Here is a 25,016-nt window from a genome sequence, read left to right on the forward strand (position 1 = left end):
GAAAAGAGGGCCTGGAACCTGGAGAGACAGCCCAGGGGGCTAAGCGTACTTGCCGCGAGATCCTGCAGAGGACCCAGATTGGGTTCCCAGCCCCTTCATCAAGTGGCTCACAATTGCCTCTAGCTCTGGTTCCAGAAGATCCAACGTTCTCTTCCAGTATCTGTGGCACATAAATTTACGCAGGCATAAATAAATCTGTGAGGGGGGGGATAAAAAGGACAAAACCCTAGTGTTCGGTCAGGTTAAAAGCCACCTATATGTCTTCCCTGTCTGCAGTTCAGAAGACCCTGTCATGTGACGCTGTCCAGTCTGTAGCTGCTTCTCTCTACACTACACCCCCCTGCGATCCAGTCACACTGAGCACTTCCAGCAATGTGAATGGTAGGCTCTCCCTGGGCTCCGAGCCCTGGTTCCTTCTCTTCCTCCTTCCACCCACACCCCAACAGTAGCTCAGTTTGCTGGAGCTACTGATGATCCAGGTTTCAGAACTTATCCAATACTGTGCATTCCCCCAGAAGCCCTCTTCAATGTCCTGCCTCCTTCTATATTTAGACCAGTGCTCCCTCCTACGTATTCTGTGTCCCTTTCCAACCTATACCAGTATGTAACATACACAAATGTGTTTATTTTAGATAAGACCATAGGAACATATATATGAGAGAGATAATACCTTTAAAAAAAAACTTGTGTAGCTGGTGTTAAATATGAACCACAGATGATCTCATCAGAATAAGTGTGTCGATGAGAAATTTGTACATATACAGTCTCCAGTCCACCCCTCTGTCTATCTACCATAGCTACATTTCAAGTGTGCAGCAGCCAGAGAGCTCCTGTGATTTCACACCCGGATCTAGAATCCTTTAGTCATGTTACTGCTCTTCCTCCCATAGCAGGATATTCAAGCTTTCTTAGAAAACAGATGTCTGAGATAAGTTTCCCAGTACGAAGAGAAGGGTGATCACTCAATGTCTTTTCTGTTATATTAAATTATGAATTAGTGCCCAGGGACAGCTAACTCTAAAGACTGCTCTTAAAAATAATTTAATTTCTAAACTTGTCTGATTTAATAGTCAGATAGATAGATTATGGGATAGACATTGAATTATGGAACAAAGAACAAGACCACCCGTGACAGTTCTGGGACCATGAGGAGAATGGCAGATCAAATTACTGACATTAGCTTGGCCTACAATTTCTTAGCTTCGCAAGGGCCCAAAGGTAATATGCAATCAGTAGGAAGTGTACTTTGGAATTCAAATTTTGATTTGTTTTTCCAGAGCCAAGGGTATAAAGGGCAGCACTTTCTTCGTGCTGAGCAATGGCAGAGAGCCACAATTCACCATCAGCCGGTGACTGGGAGGTAAACAGCCAGGCAGCACTCTTGGAGGACCCTGTTGCTAGGCTAATGTTCAGCAGGTTGGGTGAACTAGGTGGAATCTTAGTACACCACACTTCAGCTTTTGTGGGTGTCTGGATGTAAGCTATGGAGGGTACATTAATTCATGTTGCTTCTTAAGCCAGAGAGAGATCAGTCTGTAACCCAAAAGGCAGCACTTGGGCAGCAACCTGATGAGCAGCATTTACAGGAAGAGTTCTGTAGCCCAAACAATATTAACCCAGATGTTGGGGAATAGGGCTTCTCTCCTAGACTATTGCTCTCTGTGGCATCCTTTGCTGTGTGGGTTTAACATCCTCCTTCTGTCTCACAAATGCTCTGCTCTTTTTATCCGTCCTCTCTTGTCTCAGGATCTAGCCTAAGGTGTCTAAGCTCACTCATTAGCACCCTACCCTTTCAAATCTGACCGGCTGTATCAGACGGATGAGCATTCGGTTGTGAATAAGTCCATATTTTATGGCTTTTAGTCTTGAAAAACAATGGGCCACTTCCATTTTTTTTGCAATGTACTTTGAAAACTATAACCATCAAATTTTACATTTTTATGTAACAAATCACTCTTTGGAAAACTGACTGATGTTGCTGACACATCCAGATCTCAATTCAGACCAATTAAATCAGAAAGAGAACAGCTCAGAATAATGATGTAACTAAAAGACGGAAGTCGGCATGCGTGGTCATTCTAGATTGAACATGGAAGGATAGATACAACCATAAAGGAGTAAAAAACTACTTTTCTAACCAACGTCAAGCTCCTTCCCTTCCAGAAATGTATGAACTAGAGTTCAATTTCCACCATCGTCAACAGTTTTAATAGAAGATTGGTAGGTTTATAGGGCCTGGAGAGATGGCTCAGAAATTAAGAGCACTGGCTTCTCTTTTAGAGGACCCAAGTTCAGTCCTGATACCTACATCTGTGACTTCAGTCTCTGGGATCTGGCATCCTCTGGCCTCCATTGGCACCAGGTACACAGGTGGCCCACTACACTCATGCAAGCAAAACTCTCATGCATATAAAATAAAAATCTAATTATTTTTTAACTAAAAAAGAAAGATTAGTGATGGTTTGAATATAGGGTGTCTTGCAGGGGCTTGTGCTTATAATCTCAGGTCATGGTGCTATCTGTAAGACTGTAGAGCTTTTAAGACTTGAAATAAGTGAATAGGCTATTGGGCTCCAAGCCAGCCATCTCTCTGCATCTCAGTCCTCTGCCTCGCATACCTACTGCTGTGATTAGAGACACTCCACCCTACCTTCTCCACCATGACTAACTGAAGCCCCTCAGAAACTGAGCCAAAATAGATCATGCATTCTTTCTTTCTGTTGGGCATTTTGGCCATGACTCTAAAGTAACTAACACAGTTACTTTAGGGTTTGTAATTAGACACTTAGATTGTTTTTCTGAAACCCCTACTAGGAGTATTAATGTATACGTGCTCCACAGATCTCAGCCAAGATGGCACTGTTGATCCTCAGAGACACCATGTGATCTGCCTGATGGGTCCACCACCCTCTTGATGGGTATTCTCCTCTCTCCTTTGGTTTAAGGAGGGTTTGGGTTTCCCCCTTCATTGGCACATGAATTATTCCTCTCCAAAGAGCCTGGCATAAATGGCCCCAAAACTTCATAAATGAACACGTTTTATGAAACTAACCGAAGGATGAATATATGTGAGACCCTCCTCCACCACTGTCCTAGATTTCTCGTGGGCTGGACTCTCGTTTTCTGAGCTTCATGAGCAAATGACTGCCAGGTGCTGGCAACATGCGTTACAGTGAAGCCACTAAGGCACAACCAACACTCCCCTGTGTCGTTCCTGACATATATGACTGTTATCCTCAGGTTCAAATCACAGTCAGTTCCTGTCACACGCTGCAGACAGACCCAAGCTCGCTCTCGGCTTTCCTGTGTTGAGGTGTGTTGTCAGAGAGTAGCTTTGTTTTTTGTTTGTTTGTTTTGTTCTTATTCTGCATTGTAATGCAAACTACAAGTCCCATTCTACATTCTTGTATCAAAAGTGAGCAGAGAAAATGCACTTGAGTGGCAGCTGAGAATCTGACTGCATTCTGAGGGGAAGGAAAGGCAGACACAAGAATACTCTGTCATTGCATGAAGCATTCACATTCATTCCTATCTCCACATACCTACTCGCCTTTTGTGTTCAGAGACGGCTACTCGATGGACATGCGGTAGCCCTCCATTAGCCTCTAGGGGTGCAAATAAATGAGGGATAGTGTAGTTATCAATAAGTCAAACTGTAGCTGGGATGTAGCCACCTACACCGAAGATTTTTTTTTAATTCAACGTTGTCTGGAGAACATGGTTTGGGAACTGAGTTTGGTCTTAGCTTAATCCGTTCCATTGACTAATTCTAGTTTGCGCTTGTGAGTGACATCTGACTTTTGGGACACACACATACTCATTCAACCCATCCTAGAAGATAGGTGGAGCTAATCCTGGAGAATAGGAAGGAAGGGTGATACAGAATTGGCATATTGGGGAGGTTTTGTGAGCAAAGGCACGGAGAACCAGTTGTAAGATTAAAAACTGCTTAATAGGGCCTAGAGAGATGGCTCAGAGGTTAAGAGCACAGGCTGTTCTTCCAGAGGTCCTGAGTTCAATTCCCAGCAACCACATGGTAGTTCACAACCATCTTTGATGAGATCTGGAGTCCTCTTTTAGCATGCAGGCAGAACACTGTATACATAATAGATTAATAAATCTTTAAAAAAAAAAAAACTAGTTTGTAGGAAGGTACATAGAGGAAATTACATAAGCTGGCCATGAAGTTTTTTCCAAAGTGGAACATTTCAGAAGTGAAAAGGATTGCTAAAATAATTAGTCAAATCATTTTAAATTTCCAGACATTCTTTTAATATTGTTCAGTAAATGTTTTCAGAAAATAAAAATGGCACATCTACGTAGTGAAGAGAAACACACTCACGTTATCTACGAGCTACAAATACAGGCAGAGTAGTTATTCTTGACATAAATATTTGAGGTCAACCAATTTTAGATATGTGCCAAATGCACTTTGAATTGCGGAATAAAGAGTGACTTAAAGGGACGCGTCTGCACGTCAGGTGACGAGGCAGGCTTGTATTGGACTCACAACGGAAAACTACTCGGGCTCCAGCAGTCTTTGGGAGCCTTGTCCTTCCAGTTTGTGGCTCACACTTGCAGCTCAGAGAGTATCTCTCAGCCCCTCCTGCAGCCTGGAGTCTCCATTGCATGCTAGGCGGCACCTTCACAGCTTCACACAAGGGCCCCGGAGGGCTACAGGGCTGGAAATCTGGCACTTCCACATATTGCCTGGTCTCAGTAGCTCTCTGGAGCCTTGGAGCAAGCCTCTCCCTTCTACACCTTTCATGCACTTGGAAATGGAAGCTGGCTCCCTTGGACCACAACTGCACTGGCCTTCCATACACCTTCCAGGCTCGCTCTAGGTAGTTGTTTTCCAGGGGCATCAGGCTCTCGGGATAAATTCATACCAGCTGCCTTCCTCAGGCATCTTCCCTTTGTCTCAGTGCAACGCAGGAGGGTTCTCTGTAATGATGCTAAACTGTTCAACAATCATTGCTTCTTCGTCTGAATTTTTAAGCTAGCTTTTGCTCTTTCTTCATCTAACTGCTCATCTTCCTTTGTTGTTGTTGTTGTTGTTGGTGGTGGTGGGTTTTTTGTTGTTGTTCCTTTCAGCATTCTCCACCACTGTAGACTCGGATAGTAGTGGGTGGTAACCATGCCATAGCATGAATGCAATTCCTCCACCAAATAAATCATCCCATTACTCAAGTTCTCAAAACACGGGCAGAAAACAAACAAAACAAAAACATGGGCAGCATATAGCAAAGTTTTCTGTCAAACATAACATGAATAACCTTTAGCCAGTTTTCAGTAAAGGCCTTACAGTCCCCTCTGAAACCTCATCTGCTACCCGTGGGTTTTGTTTTGTTATTGTTGTTTGTTTGTTTGTTTTAAGCACCCCAGCCTCCCAAACTCCCAGAGAGTAGCCCATTAAGCTGTCTTAATGGTGTCTGGGGCTCGTTTGCAGCTTCAAACTTTTCTACTTCCCTTATGCAAACCAGCTTGAGAGGGGGCTGTGAGCCACACCAACGGCCTCATTTCCCAGTGAGGGGTGCGTGTTCTGTATTCTCCTCATTGCTTACTTGACAGAAAGCAGTCTACGGGAGGTGGGATTGGCTTGGTTTAGTCAAGTCTGTCACCGTGAGGAAGGCACAGCTGCAGCAGCAGGCCACGCTGTGCCTGCAGAAAGGAAGCAGAGAGGGACAATCAGTGGTGGTCTGTTCACTCCATGTGCTTCTCACATCTAGAATGGAATTTCCCTCTCAAAACACCCTCATAGACACACAGAAGTATGTTCCCAGATCCACACCATCAAAATTATACTACTTCCCAATCTCCTCCTCATGGTTGATCAATTCTAGGGCACTTGTCCTGACTCCAGTGAACACAGAGAGTTGTTAAGGATATGGCTGCTCCTAGGTATGGTGGAGGAGAAATTTATATAGATGTGTGGGAGAGTACAGCCAGAGGCAGGGCATCAGAGCGAAACATGAGCAGACTGAGCTGGGCCATGGAGGGAGAGGGGGAGGGATAAGGAGGGAACCAAGGTGCATCATCCAGGAGGTCAACAGTACAAAGGGGCTGGCAACCAAAATGTCTGGATTATGTAGGGAAGACCTTCCGGGGGAAAGGGCAGCCCAGCCCCTGGGCTGGAGAGTTCTGGGTAGAGTGTGGGGTATGCTGGCCATGCTCTGTAACAGGTAGGGACTGAGGGATGCTGGGAGAACCTGGCAGCCAGGTCCACTTTGCTATGTTAGACGGGCACCTCAGCCGTTTGTCCCAGGTTTGAAACTTAACATTTCTTAGACAGTTTCTGTAGAATTTCCCTCTCACGGGAACCCTCCTTGTTCCTCCAAATTGTCCAAGGGAGAGAGAGAGATTTGCTAGAATGGAGCAATTAACCTCCGTGTGTGTGTGTGTGTGTGTGTGTGTGTGTGTGTGTGTGTGTGTGTGTGTGTGTGTGTGTGTGTGTGAGCTTGGCTTGCTGAGGTCTCCCAGCCCCGGGGACAATTCCAAGTATACAGTATCTTGATGGCCTCTGGCTGGACTACGTTATGGGGGAATTCCAGTTTTCTCTGAATTTCCTCTCGGTCCCTAGTGGGTTGTGATCCCAAATCTGTCAGATCCGATCCCCTACTTCAACAACCCTGGAGGACTTGGCTGCCACTGTGGATTCCCATCACCCTCCTCCCACAATCATACCACCCTGTGGCTGGTTTTCTGGGAAAGGATCCCCCGCCCAGTCCTGCAAGCTGCCAACTCATTGCAGGAAGCACCTCTCTCTGCGGGAGTACCCCTAAATTATGTGTTTACTTGTTTGTCGCCCCCACCCCGTCCATGCCCCGGGGAACCATGCCGGGTCAAACCCATCTCAGCAGTCTGTCCTTGTCCCACAGGACCCCCATGCCCTGAGGTCACACAGAATTTTAACTCAACAGTGTTGGGCGAGACCCTTCTCATTTGTCTCCTGGCCTCATGGATCTTTGGAAACAGGTTCCGTGCCTATGACGTCATTAATCGTACTCTCTGGCATCTTCTCAGTCCCCTCTGAGCACCGACCTGTAACCTCTCACACATTGAAACGGTAATGCTTTACTTCCTTCAGGGAAAGCACAGTTCCTACCTCTAGAACAAAGGACACGTTGCTTTCAGGCTAGACCGTGTGGGCAACGTTTGGGTCAGTGGTCTTGAGAGCCAGATTTGAAGAAGGAAGCAGTTTTCTGAACCCTAAAACTTTCCTTTAACGGATGGGAGGTAAACCGTGGAGGAGCAGCTAGCTGAATCAGGTGAGGAACATTCCATGGAGCTGGGAAGTCGTTGCTCCCAAGGCAAAAACAATAATAGAACATCCCGGGAGAGTGGCAGGAAGGCCACAGAAGGAAACACCAGGCTGAAAGCCCACGAGGGCTAGGGTCAGGCTCACAGGCTTCAGGGTCAGGGTGAGGGGAGGGCTCAGGAGGAGGGTGGCAGATGGAGATTGGAAAGCACGGAGATTCCCAAACCCCCTCCCTTCTGAGCATGTGTCTTCCCGAAATAAAGCACAGCTATTACTCTGGCCAGCAAAATGAGAGCACAGAGGACGGTTATCTTTACTTTTGCTTTCGAATAGAGGCACCAGAGTCGTCATGTTCCTTCCCGCTATGAGTGTGGCGGGAAAACATACAAGACGAGAAAGAAAGACTCTAGCAATCCGGGACTCCTGGTGGGCACAGCAGTGACACCTGGTTTCCATTTTCCACTTGTCTATTTCATTTCTCAATTCGTCTTCATCTGAAAGTCTGAAAATAAGTGGTCTGGGAAGAAAAGCCATGACTTCAGTTTTGGGTATATGGGCATATGAGACCTCCAAGAATACATGTCGAGAGTGTAAAAACCACACTACCTCAGTCTCTGGGACTCACAGAACCTGTCTAGAAAACTGTGCCAAGGCTCAGCGTGTGAATGAGGTAAAGTCAGATGGCATCTCAAACCCCTGCCCTTCCAAGCCAGGCCTGGATCAGAGAACCACGTCTCTTCAGGTGATGCCCATGTGTCTAAACGCTTCTCCTACCAAGCTCTGTCTTTCTATTCCTTTGTCTCCCTCATCTTCCCAGAGCAACAGGAACAAGCTGTATGCAAGTTCAGACTCAGGCAAATAACACTTGCATGAGCTAGTTCCCTAAGTCCACAGAGCCTGCACTCACACAGATAATGTGGATATATGACAGACAGAAACAGTAATTTTTCAATTACATGTAAAACAAGTATCCTGTATCATACCTTATGCACATTTGTCCTTGGAACCTATTGATTTCTGTTATTGTCTGTTGTGTCACATGTGAGCACATTTCCACCCAGACAGTCTGTTTGCAAAGTATGGAAACATTCACCAAGAAAGGCCTGAGCCAGAGCCCACTGTGATTAAGAACTGAGTGTCCTAAGCTTTGTCTTTCATACTCTGACACAAGAAAACCAAAGCCACCCCCAGAAGAAGACTTGCTACAGGCTTCCTGGGGCTTTGTGGGTTGCAACAAAGACAAGAAAATCAATCTTGAGTTCCGTCTTTTAATTTCTGTTTTCATGGTTGCTGTTCTCAGATGGAGGACGCAATTAAAATTAATGCCAGATTAGTTAGCTTTCCTCAAAATGAACATTGGTCAGATTCTATCTGAGGGGTCTGTAACATCTCTTCTGCAATTATTTTTAAATATATTAGTTGGGGATCTGGGCATTGTTGAGCAAGGGGAGTGTTTCTGGGAGACAGGAGGTCTGGGTCTGTGATTTACTACGATGTGACCCACGGAGAGCCACAACTTCAGATTGGACACCATCATCTCTGTAACATGGACCTGTTGCAACCTCACAGGATTGTCTAGGGCTTACAAGAGTCATGCACATTAAAACAAAAATTACAATCAACCTTGTGATTACTACCATGCTCCTAGAGAATATGACTGACTGACACAAACCACATAGTAATCAGATCGCTGGGACTTGACACAAATAACACATTGTGCCTATTGCTGTTAGGATATAGAGGGATAATTTTCTTACACTGTAATAAAAAGGATTTTGCTTTTTTTGTTTTTTCAGACAAAGTTTCTCTGTGTAGCTTTATAGACCAGGCTGCCCTCGGATCCACAGAGATCCGCCTGCCTCTGCCTCCCGAGTGCTGGGATTAAAGGCATGTGCCCACACCACCGCCCGGATGGGATTTTGGTTTTTACTTGTAAATAACAAAGGATGAAAACAGCTGGGCTCACTGCTGGGTGTTAAACACACTAGGAAATTATAGCTCTCATGATCCATAGTGGTTGGAAACTGAGTCACAGGGCATGCATCTTCCACTGATGCAAAGAAGTTCTGATTATGTCAATCTAGCTTGCTGTTAAGTACTCCTGAGCTTTCCCCCAGTGTCCATCCTAAGCTCTTTCATTGGTGTCTCGGGATATCACCACCTGGGAAACGCTTGAGTGCTGCAAACAGTCATCCAGCCCTTGTCAACAGTTGTTGGCTGTGAGCCCTGACACTTTCGTGGGGCATCTGGATTTTAGTTGGTGGCATAAAAAGTTCAATAGCTATAGTCTAAATCTACCCATAACAACCTCAGTACTGGAGTGATTGTGGCTATTCGGAAAGAGTCACAGGAGGCTAACACAGTTACAGCAAGTAACAAGACTACAATCAGGCTCCGTGTTTAACAGCTGTCACCTGTGCAGTGGACTCACAACCCTATTAAACTTGGTCCTTCTGCCATCCCTGCTTAGGACAAACCAGATTCTTGCCTTTGTCTCAGATCATGAAACTGACAACATTTACATCCAGACCAATGCTGGAGAATGTGCAGTTCTCCTGAAGAAGACAAAAGCCTTATGATCATCTTGCTTGAGGGAAACAGAGAAGGGATCTTCTGACAGGTTGGATGCATCTTCAAAGCCTGCTGTGCTAGCTCAGGCTCTACTTCAGATGCCGACATTTCTAAAGATTTCTTAAAATAAAAATAACATTGGAACAAGATAAGTTCCTGTGAAAATGAGTGCAGTCCTTCTTGGTGTTTACCCTTTTCACTCTAAGGGGAAAACATCCCTTAAATTAATCTTTATAGATGCATGCAAATTCCACATCATACACATCAGAAATATTTAAACCTGGTGGAATATGTCTATCCCTTCAAGCATTTGTCACTGCTTCAAAGTTAAGAAGAAAGCACTTAAGATCCTTTCTTTTGGTTTTATGACGTGTTCAGACAGTGCATTTTTGCTGTCGACAGCCACCAGCTGCACTGAGACAGTAAAGGGCTTCTTGTTCCTACCCAACTGCATCTTGGAACCCACCGGTCAGCCATTGCCCATCCTTCCCTGTTCCCACTCTTCCCAGCCTCTAGTAACCACTGCTCACCTCGAACCTTCTTTGAGATTAACATCTTTAGATTGCACATGTCAGTGAGATCATGTAATGTTTGTCTTTCTGTGCCCAGCTGATTTGTGGTCCATCCACATCTCCACACACGATAGAATCCCTTTCCTTGTCTAGCTGCGTCGCCTCCGTGGTATAGCTGGAACACGTTTTCTCTGTCTACTCATCTACCGTCCGCTCTTCCATTGTTTCCACTTTTTTCTTGATTAAAATAACATTGTTTAATTAAAAGAGATTGGTACCACTTTCCCGTTCCTCTCCCAGCCACCCTCCCGTGGACCCCTCCCCCCACCCTCATTAAAAGCCTCGGTTTCTTTGATTATTATTGCTATATACTAGCATTACACTTCCATGTGTATACACAAAACATATAAATATAACCAGCTGAGTGCATTTTGGGGAGGTGGTGTGTAATGGTTTTCAAGGCCAACCGCTCTGTATTGAACAACCAATAAGGGACCTCATGTCTGGGAGAGGCTAAAGTTCCTGTATAATGAATAATCAACACACTGATTTCATTTTCTTCAGACTTGCACCCAAAAGTGAGGTTTCCAGATCATTTTTATCTTTTTAATGAACTCCTATTCTACTTTCCATGATGCCTGAACGACTTACCATCCCATCCCCACCACAGCCCTTGGCGGCACCAACTTCAGTCTTTCTGAAAGCAGCCGTTCTTACTAGGTTGTGTTTCGGATGCTTGCTGGCCACGTGAGTGTTTACTTTTGAGGAACGTCTGTTCAGACCTACTGCCTGCAGACTGTTGTCACTGCAATTGCTGTCACTGACACTGAGTTCTTAGTGCCCTTATAGATGCTAGACACAAGCCCTCAGCAGACGCATGTGCCACAAATACTTTCTCTTATTCCTCGGGGTTGTCTCCTCATCTGTTGGTTCCCATGACTGTGGACAGTTTGTAATTTGATGAAAGTTGATTTTTTTTTCTTTCTATTTTTGTCTTTGCTTCCTGTGGTCTTAGGGTTATATCCAAAAACTCCTTGTAAATGTTCTGACGTGTTTCTTCTGTGTTCCTTCAGGAAGCAGCATTTCAAAGTCTGGGGGCATGCTTAATGCCTGCCACGTCGCTCAACCAAATGACGTGCTTGGTACGGAGAGACGCTCGTAGTTTAGCAGTACACCATTAATGAGGGCAGGCGTTTCAAGAATCTTAAAAGAGCAAACGATCCTTTCATGAGCCCAGTGGGGTGATCTATTGTTCTGAGAAGACGCCATGCACTTAATGAGAACAAATTGATTTTTCACATAAAAATTTAGAAGGCTCTGAAATAAACAAGTTTTTTTTTTTTCCACTTCATCTTCCTGGACAAGGATTTCCTGTAATAATAAAGTCAGGTTGAGACAGAGGTTGGAAGTAAAATCATGTTAATGCAAACAGAATGTGTCTGAATACAGATGGGGTCAAGAGTAGAAACAGACCAACGGCAAAAGAAAATGTGAGGCTAAATTTTGACCGTTCTCAAATGCCATTTTGAGGAATCTGAAACGGGGAAAGGGTTAGGATTCCAGTTTGCCCCAATGTCAACGTGCTTTTCAAGGGGGGAGAAATGGAGACACGCAAGGGGGTAGAGATAAACTAGACATAGGCATGAGATAGAGATGAATTAAACAGGGAGAAAGGTAGACGTGGACACAGAGGTGGACACAGAGAGAGACGGACATGGAGTTCGAGGGAAGAGGAGAGGGGAGGGGAAAGAAAGACAAAAGACGGAACAGAGAGAAGGAAAGAGAGAAGGAAAGGACAAAGGAAGAGAGAAACACTTAATTCTTGTAGCACGTAAGGTCAGGTGCCTACCACATTCCAGATGAAACCAAGGCTCTATGAATTCATATTTAAAAGCAATCTTCACCCAGTGTCTCTTAAATGGTGGAGTCAGATTCTAGCTGCAGTAACTAACTGATCCATCACTGTCTTCAATTACTCACTTGACAGTTTTTTATTAATTTATTTTTTACATTCCAATCCCAGTCCCCCCCTCTTCCCCCCAATTCCTCCCTTTTCCCATCTGCTCCATGGAGAGGATAAGGCCTCCCCCAGGAAGTCTTCTAAGTCCGGGAAAGGTATCTCTCCACATAGAATGGGCTCCACTAAGTCAGTTTGTGCATTAGTGTTAGATCTTCGACCCACTGCCAGTGGCCTCATACATTGTCCCAGTCACACCAGTGTCACCTATATTAAGGGAGTCTAGTTCTTTAATGGCTGCAACATGTTAGACTTTGTTTCAGACAACGATGTGCACTAATTAGCAAGGCAGAGTCTGCAGCTCCTTGGTGCTTATATCCCAGCGAGAAAAAGAAAAGATGGAAATGTCAGATGTTTCCTTAATAAAACTTCTCTGGGCATGAGTACCATCTAGACTGAGGGACAGATGACATTCCAAAGCAGTGTTTTATTGAGTACGGAGGCAGGAACACCGCTAGAACAGAACAGGGCAGTGTCTTTTATCACCTCCAAACCTGACCACAGGTGCACCATTGGAGGTAAGAGTCCTGTGTAGGTGTCTGGTCTCATCCACCACGTTGGCTCTCCAGGTTGTGCACAGAGGATGGGACTTTTCTGATTGGATGGTCATCTGCCACTTTCGGCTGTAAACAGGAAGAAAGCAGACATCTGTGTCTGGTCACACATTGCCTAAGAATGCTTCCCAAAGTGGCACAGCCCGATACCCCAGGTCATTTCCTCTAGAGCACACATCTCTATTTGGGAAACTTTAGTCCATCTGTGACACCCCGTGATGCCACAGTCTTTAGGCTGCCTCTCTTAGGGTAGAGATAATCCACTCTGTTCTCTCTAGGCAAGAAAATAGTGACTGACATCGAATGTGACTCTTTAAAAGATATTCACCACACTGCCTTATAGTTACTTTTATATTATTTACGTATCACACCTAAGGGGATAGAGATAGAAAAGGAAAGCACGGGTATCCCTGTGGAACATCTTTGTGTCAACAAGTAGGTCCATTTTTCTCAGCTCAGCCCTGCAGTATTCCCCGCGGGCCCCAATACTGTCATTACACTTAACCCCCTCCCCTTAGCGTGTGCCTCTTCTCTCCTTCTCACGCCTGAAGGGAACGAAATGCAAAGCCATCCTTGAGTACCTTCCTACGCTGTCTTCTCTGCGGAATGAAATGTTCAACATTCCTCCATCAATTTTATGAAGACAACAGTATATAACAGCATCCATGCCCACCCCCCATCACAAATCACAGACGCTGCCGCCATAACATTGATAGTTAACAGGACTGGGTGGCTGATTTCAAAGTAATCAAGGTCTTAATTTTTCCGCTTTTATTGTTACCCTGCACCGGTCTCCTTTGTAAGGACATGCTGGCCTACATCTCTCTACACAAGAAAGTTTTAGGAGAAAGTTTGAAATGTATTGTTCAGTTCCCTAGAAAAAGAGGTCTTCAAAGAAGAAACTAACTCCTGTCCGGAACACTTTTCTGTGGCATCTTAACCAGGTCACACTCTTTACCCACAGCTGGGGCAACCCGCTGTGGACCAAACACCCAAAAGCAGAAGCTTTCCACAGCTTGGGTCACTGCTGCAACCGAGATATGGAGCAGCCAAGAATAATCACAATACCTTTTATGAATTGCTACGGCCTATGCATCTGTTCACTTTGTGCAGGTCGGTATAGCCAAGCTCCTCTTCATTTCTGGCCCAGCAATCTAAAGTTGCAGCTACCTACCACTTTGCCCTCCAGTCAACAATGGGAATTTTCAACTCAAATCATCTTTTTCTGGAGTGCACCTTCTCCTCTGTTGTCCTCCGCAGTGGTACCTGGGATAGCTGGATGAGTCGGTGCTGAGCCGGACTGGGTTGTTTCAGCTGTGAGCTAGGATGATTGATGGCTCAGCAGTGAATTGTGGGCATTTGTCAAGCGCCGGCCTTTCCTTGAGCACAGTAAACCTCCATTCTGATTTAGTCCGCTGGGATAGCACTAAGGACATTACATCTGCATGTGGAAAGCTGACTGACCACTTTATGCAGCCCGCACGTTGACATTCAAAGCCACCACATCCTCCTTTTACTGAATAATATCTCTCTGCCTCAAATGCGCTGACTCGTTCAAGGGTCAGAGGAGACTAATTGAAATAAATTCATTTTTCCATCCGGCGTTTGAGGACAAGTGTGGGGGTGTGGGGAGGGGGACATGTCAGTGCTCTGCATGTCGGGAACACCTCACTCAGGAACAGAAAATGACCTCTCCCACTTTATTTCCAGAGATGGCACAAGTGAGACAGGAACACTGTTGTAAGATTAACTCCGCACCTAAGACTTCACACCTTCTGATTTATGTATATACGATTGTGTTGCTCACTGTTTTATTGCTGTGAAGAGACACCACGGCCGCGGCAACTTTTATAAAATAAATCGTTTAGTTGTGAGCTTGCTAACAATTTCAAAGGTGAGACCATTATCATCATGGCGGGGGGGGCTTGGCAGCGGGCACGACGCTGGAGAAGTGGCTGAGAGCTACGTCCTGATCCACAGGGATCTGCATGTAGCATAGGCTTCCGATGCCTCAAAACCCACCCGGTGACACACGTCCTCCAACAAGGCCACGCCTACTCTAACAAGGCCACGCCTCCTAATCCTTCTAACCCTTTCAAACAGTTCCTCTCCTTGGTGGCTACTCAAATATATGAACCTATAGGGAACGTTCTTAGTTAAATTAGCACATATCCCTCAAAAAAAATAGTCTAAAAGATGTTTCATCTTCTTTCTGATACATATCCAAGGCCAAAGCAACAACAAAAGACTCAAGCCCCTCCTGGAAGGCACCACCCTCCCTGTGAAGTGGGGGTGGGGGATGGGATGGGAGTGGGGTCAGAGGGGATGGGAGGAAGGGAGGGAAGGAGGGGGAGGGAACTGGGATCAATATGTAAAATAAGAAAAAAATTAGTTAATTAAAAAAAAGTCCCATTGAAGTCACATGGGTTTTCCACCCATGACCTTTTATTCCTCAACCAAGCTAATGTCTTTCGTAAACCTCACAGCAAGTGACTCTAGAGACCGTGGTCTCAGATATCATTTTCCATCATCATTCCTTGTTAGGACTGGACATATTCTAGCAAATTCTTAATTCAAATTCCAGCCCTGATCCTTACTGTGTGGCAGAGGTGCATTTGTTTATCTATAAAACAACAATAACATTCCCAGATCTGTTGTGAGATTAAACTATGAGTGATATGTGCTTGGCACTCAACGTGAACAAAATATATGCCCTCAGAAACCAACTTCACGGTCAGGCTACAGATACGCTCTGTATCAGACTCAATAACACTTTCCCACAGGGCCAAATTGACTACTTCACCCTCAAGGCAACTGACCACTCTGAGATATGAAAGGATCCAGAACTTAAATGCATCATAGTTTCCAGCAAACATTCTAGAAGGCTCCACTTAAATAGAAACGTGTGTGACTTTCTCATTTATTAAATCACAGAAGCACAGCCTTTATCTGCTCTGTGGCCAGGGTGGAAAGTTTGGCAGTCACATCAGAATGGCTCAAGGGTGTGTTTCCTGAATGTCCAGCTCACCCTCCATGCATTTAACGGCTTTGAGATTAAAGCTTGTTACGAAGATCTATCTTCCCCCGGTGGTGAGCCAAAGAAGGCTCTTCATCTACACTAACCAGACCACAGTGTGGCTCTTTTGGAATCTGACCGACTGTGAGTGGGATTGCTGAAGGGAAGTTACATAAGCAAGCCTTCCTATTTCCCCATTCTGTCTTGCATACAGAAGAGCTGACAATAAGTGAGACAAAGAGACCAGCCTCAATAGCACAGCCCACATTTCCATAACTCTTCGTGTCTGACAATCTCATTCAGCAGGACCTGGGAGGTCATTTGTGTGAGAAGCCCAATTTTTTCCATGGGCCCTGAGTCATGGGATATGAATAGAATTAGGGCTACACACGTTCCTGGGATTAGATATTCCTGTGTATCTGGGCTAAATAAACATTTTACTTCAAAGAAGGGATTACTCACCGTCCTTTATCATCTTAAAGTTTCTTATTCAAGATTCCATGATCTGCATTACAGACTTCATAAGTTCCGCCTGAAGTTTCTCTGGGGCCTTGATATTGTTGTTAAAGCATGCCTTCTGCGTAAAATGTAACATGGCATTAAAAATGTAACATGGCATTTAAAAAAAAATGACCATCTCCCCTATACAACAGTTCCACAGAAATGTAATCAGCCAGCTTCCTGCTCCTACTACAGTGCTGTCTACTACCTTCCCCACTCCGATAGACTCTGTCCCTCCGGAGCTATAAGCCAGAATAAGCTCTTTCTTCATTAAGTTGCTTTTGGCCATGGTGTTTTATCATGGCAATATAAAGTAACTAATGCATCCTGGATTTGGCAGATAATAAACCAAAGCCATGGGACTCCCACCAGTGTGTCCAAGCTTTGAGAATTTCTAACTAGTAAAGTTTGGAACTGTTTTTTGATGCTCACCTGAAGAGGACGCGTGCAGCAGGAGATCTGGCTGGAACTAGCACAAGCGTGTAAGCTTGTTCTCAAATAACATTAAAGGAATGCTATGTCTCTACTTAAACTCGATTCTTCTGCCTTCTATAAATACGAGCCATTTTCTTTCCTTATCCCTAGTGCATGAATGGATTTTAGGAGCCCATTCCCCATGGAGGGACACTCTCTTGGCCTAGGTACATGGGGGAGGGCCTAGGTCCTGCCCCAAATGATGATCCCTCATAGAAGGCCTTACGCTCTCTGGATGTGGAGAGGGATGGGAGGGTCCGTGAGGGGCATGGGATGACAGAGAGGGAACTGAGATTGATATGTGAAATCAGACTGTTTCTAATTTAAATAAAACTTTATATAAAAATTGAGAATTAATCCCAATTAACACATTTTCCCCATAAAAGCTACAAGACACATAAAGAGGCAACAAACAAACAAATTAAAAAATAAAACCCACAATTCACTCTGAAGACAAAGGAATCGATGCAAGAAGATTTAGCCCAGATGGCGTCTTTATTGAAGAAGGGTTAAAATAACCGTGAGTCAGATGTCATCAAGCAGAGGAAATGGACAGCATGCCCGAGCAGGTGAGGAATTTCAGAAGAAAAAAAAAATGTGAAAGATGAAGCAGAGAGTTCAATAGAAATGCTAAAGAAATAAATAACAGAGATGAAAAGACCAGACGGGGCCAAAAGCAGATTGCTAAGAAATGTTGGAAGAGAAAAACACTGTTCCTGGAAGCTCAGAGAAGCTGAGAGAGGAAAGTAAAATAAATCAGGGAAACAGAATTAATACACTTGCAGCTCAGTATTCAAATAAAGAGAAATGCATGTGCCGAATAGAAAGGACGGTGACTCCCAGAGATAGAAGGGCAGGGAAATGCGAGGTGAGGAAGGTGGCTGGTCAACAGGAAGTGCTACAGGGATGAGAAATAATTTCTGCTGTCCTACTGCACGGCAGGGTAAGCAAATAACTAGCGCGGATGATAATATACCTCAAGAGGCTGTCAAGATTTTGAATGATGTCACCACACACGATATCTCATGCTTAATGTGACGGATATGCTAATTACCCAGAGTCAACTACTAATGTAGAGAAAGCATGGCATTGCATCTTATAAACATTATTACATGCTAATGAAGAAGACAAGGAATATAGCAGTCATCCTGGCAGGAACTTCACAAGACAGAAAAACATACAGTGATACTTTTCCAGTGTTCAAAGAGAAACTCTCAGCCCTCCACATAATTAAAACATCGCCCCAAAATAAGGAAACGATGAGAGCCTTTTATAGTGATAGAAAAACTAGGAAACTTAGGTAGCACAGATCAGAACTGTAGGAAATTCTAAGGTATATTCTTCAAGGTAGGGAAATGTGACACCAGAAGTGTATTCCTGGAAATGTTTAACGTAATAGAAAGCTTTTCTTTTCCATTTTAAAAGATCACTGATATGACAGCAAGCATGGCCAAGGCATCGTGGGTTCAGAACGCCTGTAATGTAGGAGTATACCAACTGTGGCATACAATACACAACAGGAAAGCTGAGTGTGTCCTTACAGTTTGCTGTGATGCATGTAAACTGGGACAACCCCACTTAAAGATAGATTTTAATTAAACTAATCCCATTATAAACCCAAGGGCAACCAGCAAATTAAAATGAGCCCCAGGAATAATAAGCCAATAGTAGAGATAAGGTATAACCATAAGATATCCAGTTGAGGAACTAGAGGTGTGGCTCAGTTTTGTCTAACAACCATGAAACCCTGGGTTTGATCCTTAGTACACTCACATCAGGCAGGCGTGAGAGCAGGAGCATCTCAAAGTGAAGACCAACACAGTACAGTGATTCTGAGGCCTGGGCTACAGAAGACCCAGTCTTACATAAATACATACAGAAAGAATTAAAAATTGTATAAACAAATAAGTCAAAATATAATCTGAACCTGAAGGGAGAAAAACAAAATGAAAAAAAAATTAACAAGATAGCAAACATTTATCAACTCTTAAGAACACAAGCATGGATGGGTATGGTAGCACACGCCTTTAATCCTAGCCCTTGGGAGGCAGAGGTGGAGCCAGATGGACCTCTCTGAGTTCAAGACAGCCTGATCTATATAGATAGCTCCAGAACACCCAGAATTACATAGAGAAACTCTGTCTCAAAAGCAAACAAACAAAAATGCAAGCATGTAAGCATGTATGTAAGTCGGTATGTGATCTAAACACAAAAGTTAAAACCACCCCCATTGTCAGATTGTATTAATAACCACACTACCACAAAGACACTTTCTCACCCATATTTATTGCTTCCCTACACATAACAGTAGAAACTAAAAACAGCCTAAAAGTCTAAAAATGGATGAATGAGTAATGAAAATATGTTACATTAACATAATGAAGTACTACTCATCTGTTTTAAAAAAAATTAAATTCACAGGTAAATGGATGGACTTAGGAAAAAAAAAAACTATCCTGAGTGAGGTAACACCCCAAGAAAAAATATGATACATATTTGCTTCTGTATACTTGTTAGGGTGTTTTTTGTTTCTTATTTTACATATCAATCCCAGTTCCCTCTCCCTCCCATCCTCCCATGCCCCCATCAACTCCCCCATCTGCTCCCCAGGGAGGGTGAGGCCATCCATGAGAGATCATCAAAGTCTATCAAGTCATTTGGGGTAGGGCCTAGGCCTGCTCCTGTGTCTCTAGGCTAAGGCAGTATCCCTCCAAGGGAATGGGCTCCTGAAGTCCGTTTGCACTAGGGCTACATCCTGGTTCCACTGCCAGAGGTCCCATAGACTGCCCAGTCCTCGTAGCTGAAACCCACGTTCAGGGGGCCTGGTTTGGTCCTATGTTGGTTCCCCAGCTGTGAGACTGGGGTCCATGAGCTCCCACTTGTTCAGGTCAGCTGTTTCTGTGGGTTTCCTAGCATGGTCGTGACCCCTTTGTTTGTCATTCCTCCCTCTCTGAAACTGGATTCCACTAGTTTGGCTCAGTGTTTAGCTGTGAATCTCTGCTTCTGCTTCCATCAGCTACTGGATGAAGGCTCTAGTATGGCATTTAAGGTAGTCATCATTATAGGAGAAGAGCATTTCAAGTAGTCTCTCCACTATTGCTTAGACCTCATAGAAGAGAAAGTGGGAGGCACCCTTGAATAATTTGGCCCAGGAAACCACTTCTTGAACATAATGCCTGTAGCACAGACACTGAGATCAACAATTCATAAATGGGACCTCCTAAAACTGAGAAGATTCTGTAAGGGAAAAGACACAGTCAACAAAACAAAAACAGCAGCCCACAGATCTTCACCAACCCCACATCTGACAGAGGGTTTATTTCCAAAATATACAAAGAATTCAAGAAGCTACTCACCAAAACACCAAATAATTCGATTAAAAAGTGGGGTACAGAACTAAACAGAATTCTCAATAGAGGAATCTAAAATGGCTGAGAGACACTTAAGAAATTGTTCATCCTTAGACATCAGGGAAATACAAATCAAAACAAGTCTGAGATTCCATCTTACTCCTGTCAGAATGGCTAAAATGAAAAACACCAATGGCAGTTTATGCTGTAGAGGATGTGGAGAAAGGGGAACACTCCTCTACTGCTGGTGTGAGTGCAAACTTGTACAGCCACATTGGAAATCAGTATGGCTGTTCCTCAGGAAAATGGGAACCAGTCTACCTCAAGATCCAGCAATTACACTCTTAGGCATATACCCAAAGGATGCACATTCATACAATAAGAATATCTGTTCAACTATGTTCATAGCAGCATTATTTGTAATAGCCAGAACCTGGAAGCAACCTAGATGCCCCTCAACTGAAGAATGGATGGAGAAAACATCATACATTTACACAATGGAATACTACCCAACAGAATAAAATAATAAAATCTTGAAATTCATAGGCAAATGGATGGAACTAGAAGAAACCATCCAAAGTGAGGGAACACAGTCACAACATAGTATGTACTCACTCATATATGGATATTAGACATAGAGCAAAGGTTTGCCAGGTTACAATCCACACCTCCAGAGAAAGTAGGAAACAAAGAGGACTATAAGAGACATTCACGGTCCCCCAGTGAAAGGGAAGAGGACAGGAGCTCCTGAACAAATTGGGAGCCTTGGGGGAGGAGGGAGGGAGATAGGAGTATGAGGACGGGGAGGAAAACATGAAGGATCAGGAAGATTGAACAGGAGGATGAATACAGGAGAGCAAGAAAAGAGATACAGTAATAGAGAGAGCCAGTATAGTTTTAAAGAGAAATCCAGCACTAGGGAATTGTACAGAGGTCCACAAAGATGACCCCAACTAGATGTTAGTTTTTAAACCTTTGGTAAGCATGCTATTATTGGAATAATCACAGAGATTATTCACCAATTAAGACACTATATTTGGGTTGCTCCAAATATAGAGGAAATAAAATATAAAGTTACAGAGAAAGAGGGGGCAGGGACTGGAATGGGAAAATTAAATGGAGAGTGGGAGGGAAGAGAGTGTATGGGAGGGAATATGGGGAGGAACAGGTAGGGGTCATCTGAGGTGTCATACAGAAACCTACTATAGTAGAAGCGTCTTAACAGGTAAACATAAAAGAGAAAAATCTAGATGGAATCACCAAATAATGGGAACAGAAAGCGCAACTAGAAATCTCTTGACACCAAGAGAAACCCCCAATGCTAGGAATGAGTTACATCTATCCAAGTTGTTGGCCAAAGGAGCCCCACAAAAACCTCCAAACATCTCAGACTATTGACAAGGCCATTGGTTTTTCTATGTAAACTGATAGTAAGGCCCTGCTACAGAAGCTAACACCTACATATCTCACTAACACAACAGAAGTCAAGCTGGTGCCTGCCTAGAACCTTCACCCTCACTGACTAGTGTTCATGGTACTTGAAGGCATTCTGCAAGCTAGAAAGAAAAGCACTGGCCCAGTTATAAACCCTTCAGTCTACACTGGTGCCCAGCCTAAATGGTGTGCAGATGCAATAGGGGCAGAAAAGCGGTAGGAGGAACCAAACACTATCTTATTGGATTTAAGGGCCACTCTGTGAGATGGAGCCTGGTACTGCTCAGGTATCAAAAATCTAAGACTAGATAAACCATGGACTTGGGGAAAACCAAATACTACTGTTCTGCTAAAGAAAGGCAGCACTATAATGACTGTTAATAATATTTTGCCACACCTAGTGTCTTGTTCAGCCATGAACCAAGAAGCTTCTCTACCTGCAGTAGACAGGGACAAGTACAGGGACCCACATCGTGCAGAGAATGAGTGACTTTGGAATACGCAATCCCAAATGGGATGTCTCCATCAAACCCCTCTCTTTGGGGTTCAGGGCACTTTGAGGAAGAGGAGGTAGAGAAGATGTAAGAGCCCATGGGAATGGAAAACCCAAGGAAACACAGCCCTCCAGACACATGACTGGCACACATATAAACTCACAGAGAAGGCAGCAGCACACACAGGGTCCCCACAGATCCAAGCATGGGGTCCAAGCAATGGGATCCCAACATTGAGACGGGGAAGTAGACGTGATTCCCCATTCTTAAACAAGAAGCTATCTCCAACTAACCAACCCCTCATAAAGAAAAACTTTGTTTTCTCCAATGGAGCCTCGCTGGATATACAAACCATACTTAAGGGCAGGCTCCATGCCCAGCACTACACAGCCAGCTCACAAAGAACTCAGTGGTATTTTTGAGATTATTTTTTTCTCATAATTCTTTGGGCTTTTTCACCTTACTGATCATTTGCTTTTATATTATAGATTCTGATTTTGTGTTTTTTTGTGGGTTTTCTGTGCTTTTCATGCTTTTTCTTTGTTTTTGGTTTTCATTTTGTCTGTTTTATTCTATTCTTGTATGTTCTTTTTCCCTGTTTTCTAAAGAGAGAGAGAGAAAGAGACAGAGAGAGAGAAAGAGAGAGAGAGAAAGAGAGAGAGAGAGAAGTCATGTGGTTTAGTGGATGGGAAAGTAGGGAGGACCTAGGGAAATATGGGAGGGGAAATCATAATCAGAATATACTATATGCAAAAAAATCTATTTCAATGTTTTCCAGGAAGAAGGGCTAGGGGCAGTAGAGATCAGCATGACACTGTAATTAATAGCACTGGCTGCTCTTCCTGAGGACCTGGGTTCAGTTCCCAGAACCCATATGATGACTCACTACTGTCTATAACTCCTGTTCTAGAGGATCCAGTGCCCAGATCTGGCCTCTGCAGGCACCACACACACACACACACACACACACACACACACACACACACACACAGTTCACAGACAAGCTTTCAGGCAAAATACTGATGCAAATAAACTAACTAATAATTAAAAATTAAGATTAACAAAACAAGCAAGCAACAGTAATAAGTATGGTGTACAGGATGTAGGCAGATCTCTGTGAATTCCAAGTCAGACAAGGATACACAGTGAGACCCTGTTGCAAACTATAAAACAAAATAGAAGTATAACCATACTTCCTATAAACATTTATTTTAATGCATCCTCCCTGGGGACTATCCTTCATGGTACAAGAAGGCACCATGAAAGCTTTCAAAGGAGATAAGCAATTAACAACTGTAATTCCTATTGTGACCATCATGGCATGATAATCCTAAAGGTACAGTATAGGCATACATCTTGGCAATAACCAAAAGCTCTCTAATTGAACTTGAGACCTGCTCAACCAGAGGGAAACCACGCCTCGTACTGGAAACCTAGCTAATTACCCAGTACTAGTGAAGTCATGGTTATTGAAGGACAATCTACAGCCACTAATTCACTAGAAACAGTATGATTCTTAACATCTACCTATAAGCATCTGTCCCTATACCCACATATGCATGCACTCTTCACCCCTCATCAAAGAAATTATCTTTGCAAGAGACAGAAACCACTACAGAGAACCATAACCAATCAAAGGCAAAGTTGTGGAGCCCAACTGCAATGGATACACCAACAAAACTTTCCCAAACCCAAGGTTCAGATGACATCGAGGAAGAAGGGCCAGAAAAACTGTGACAGTGAGAAGACCAGGGAGTTTGCTGTGCACTGCTTTCTAGTAATGTCACATGACTGCCCGTGAGTTGAAGGAGGAGGACAATAGATAGGCTGAAGTAGACAGGAAACAGACCACAAGCCCTCAACCCTACACAAAGGCCTCCAGGCAACCACGGAATGCTGGGAGTAGGAGAAAGCACAGAGTTGATTCTCCAATACCAAATGGTCAGCCCTGAAAACATACATACAAGTAACATTATACAGACTGAGCAGGTTATATTTAGAAATATATTCGCATATACATATATGCATGTAATGGCAATTAATAAAATAAGAGGCCATGAATTTGAAAGAGAGCAAGATGGGGTCTATGGGAGGATTTAGATGGAGAAAAGGAAGGTAGAAATTATGTAATTATATTATAATCCCCTAAAGAAAAAAAAATTCAATTTCAAACACAAAGGCTTAGACTACAAATAAATTATACTAAGAAATGCAGCATGCACGCACTAATAAAAACCTAGAATTATTATATTAGTACCTGGACTATGCATAAAAACATACAATTATTATATTAGTACCTGGTCTATGCATAAAAACCTACAATTATTATATTAGTATCTGGTCTATGCAGTTCAGAACAAAGAATATTACTAAAGAGGACAAGTTCACCACGCAGTTGTGGAAATGACAATCCTAAACATACAAGTCCCTGAGAGAAAGTTCCAGACACACAAAGCAAAGCTAGAAAAAAAGGAAAGGGAAGGCAGACAAATCTGCACTGAAGGTTGGCAGCTTCATCACTTGTCCCTAAATAATTTATGAAACAGCAAGATGGAAAAATCAGAACAGAGGTGGAGCACTGAATGACACAGAAAATCAACTTGACCTGGTTGCCATTTATAGAACTTGCCACCCCTAAGCCACAGAAGACACAGTTCACATCCACACAGGATGTTCAGCATCATAGATCACATTTAGAAAATAAATCAAACTACATTGACACAGCCTATTTAAATCACACAAATATTCACTTTGATCATAATAGAATTAAACCAGAAACTAATAACACAAAGATGTCTGGAACACTCCCAAATTCTTGAGAATTAAAGCACACTA

The sequence above is a fragment of the Phodopus roborovskii genome, unplaced genomic scaffold, assembly GCF_943737965.1.
Source record: "Phodopus roborovskii unplaced genomic scaffold, PHOROB, whole genome shotgun sequence".
Classification (NCBI taxonomy): Eukaryota; Metazoa; Chordata; class Mammalia; order Rodentia; family Cricetidae; genus Phodopus; species Phodopus roborovskii.